Raw genomic sequence first — 2605 nt, forward strand, 5'->3', positions numbered from 1 at the left:
CACCTCACCACACGGACAAACTAAAGGGTGCCTTTTGGGTACATGCTGCCTCAAAGTGGAATCAACTACCCTGTTGCATACATACCTGTCCTTAGCTTCCAGCCTACAAAGCAAAATTAAAAACACATCTGTTAAGTCTACAACACAGCATAGATTAAGGTATACTGTAACTAAATCTCTTAATAACCCTGTAATTATTCGCACTAGCGTAGCATAACCTAACCACGAATCGTTCCAGATATTCAGCCAAAGATGGAGAGTTATAATAGAAAGTGTCAGGGCCCACGGCCCATATATATAATTTCATGTGGCGACACCCTTCGGAGACAGGCAGAAACTTCTGGCAGTTGGTCTTGCCGCGGTGCAAGGTGACGGAAGCTGTGACCACCTACCACAGTGAACCGGGCACCGGCACATCACGGCCGAGACTGTGGCTCGAGGCCTAGTGCGAGACGTGTTCACGCGGTTTGGAGCCCCAAGGGTGGTTCACACGGACCAAGGCCGACAGTTTGAGTCCCGCCTGTTCGCCGAGGTCCTGGCCCTCTTCGGGATCCGCAAGAGCCAGTCGCTGGCCTTGCACCCGTCGTCTAACTGTAAGGTGGAGCGCTTCATGAAGGTCATCACGAGTCACCTCGCTCACATGATCAACGACGAGCAGACCGACTGGGATGAGGTCCTGCCCCTGATCATGATGACCTACCGAGCCACCCAGCACTCTGCCATGAGGTAAGTCCGGCGGAGGTCATGTTTGGGACTAACATCACCCTCCCGGCTGACCTCGGCCGCAAGGGGCGGTGCCCCAAGCTGGACAGCTTCTGGGTGGGCCCTTTCCGCGTGGTGAGCCTGCTCAACGATGTGACGGCCAAGATCCAGTCTCATTTCGAGACGTCGCGGAGGGAGAAGAAGAACCTGGACGTCCAGGTTGACCGGCTGGCGGTCCGCAGGTCGGTTTCCCGCCAAACCCGCCAACACCGGAGGTAAGGTTTCATTGCCAGGCAACCGGCGTGGCGCGGACGACCAGCGGCCATGGCGGACCTTTGCGACGCGCTGAGCGGGCTGCGCTTGCGGAAAGCCGAGCAGCAGCTCCAGCAGCTGCCCGGTCCGAGCGCCCCCGCTCCACCCGGTGCTGGTGCCCACCGCCCACAGACCACGGTCGCGGTGCAGACAAGGAGGTCCCTCGGGCAGGCGAGTACGGCCGTGCAGACCCCGAGGTGGGACCCTCGTCCGGAGCAGCGCGACGTGGCTGTGCAGACGCCCGCCGAGCGCGGTCGACGTCTGTCGCCTCCTGGACATCGCCGTGGACCGGCGATCGAGTGGCGACGACGCCCGGCTGCGGCTCGCCCCCGGGTCCGCCCCTGGACGGGCGCGGGACCCAGGGGCCGGAGGTTTCCGTCGGCAGAATTTGAACACTTTGGAACACTTTTTTTGAACATTTTCGTACATTTACAAGTGTTTTGATTACTGGCGGCAGAAACGCCGAGAATATGTCCTTACATCATTAGTGTTTTCATCTAGTACACTTCTGACACCTTATAGGGCCTTACATGAATAATTGCGTAGCGTGTACAACCCTGTTCCGAACACTGGTTGGAACACAAAGTTGAACAAAATGAAGTACTTTCGAAGATACGTGTCAGACACATGTATTCTATGTGAAACGAACCTGCTGATGACGAATCTGGACTCAGGTATGACGTTTTTTAACTCTGAAACACCTACCGCCCCGTTCCGAACACTACTTGGAACACCGAGTTGAACAAAATGACCTAAGCAAAATGTTGTGTTTTCGAAGATAGGTATCAGACACGTCAATTCTGTGTGAAAAATTCTGTCTGATTTCGAAGCTGAAAGTAATTTTTTGATTGGAGTGGAACATGCGTTTCCAACTATTTGTAGACAAAAATCATTTCAGTCTATGCTACTGGGAACCCGTTCTCGTCCAACAGAGGCTCGTCAACTTGCTGTTCTTCTGGCATGCTGTGTTAACGCACTTTGGCAAATAACACATTTCAACGGGCGTACAGGAGGAAAGCGAGGGAAGTCGAAGAGCTGACGCGGCTCAGGGGAGGGAAGGACGGCTCACGATGGCCAACAGAGCTTTTTACTCGTTCTTTACCTCCATCATCTTCTATCGGAGGTGGAAGAACGAGTATTGTGCTCAGTACGGTTTAATTTATACCCCACTTTCAGCTCAGAGACCACAGCACGTACAGTTCATTGCATATAACCAAATTATAGGTCTTCCCGCGTGGAAAGATTTACAGTTTAAAATACAGTTGTGGACTGCAGCTGGACTTTTGCTAGAACCGTAGTGTTAGCATAGTATTTGTACTGAAGTAATGTTGGTATTTTACAAACACAAATGTAATTTGCAAGTGCAATAAAAGTGCACACGAACTGCATTTGGCACCATGCACTTTAAGTGTAGTTATTTAATAGAAAACTAAAGTTAAATGACAGTCAACTGCAGTTTCACTGTAGTCAATCTAAAAAAAATGTGTAAAGATTTGGAACACTCCTCACTTTAACTGCAGTTTTCGCGCACTCTATCTACAGATGCAAATATACTTGGATCTACAAGTTGTCTGTGATTCGGACTATACTC

This window comes from Frankliniella occidentalis, unplaced genomic scaffold, assembly GCF_000697945.3.
Source record: "Frankliniella occidentalis isolate FOCC.00 unplaced genomic scaffold, Focc_3.1 Scaffold257, whole genome shotgun sequence".
Classification (NCBI taxonomy): domain Eukaryota; kingdom Metazoa; phylum Arthropoda; class Insecta; order Thysanoptera; family Thripidae; genus Frankliniella; species Frankliniella occidentalis.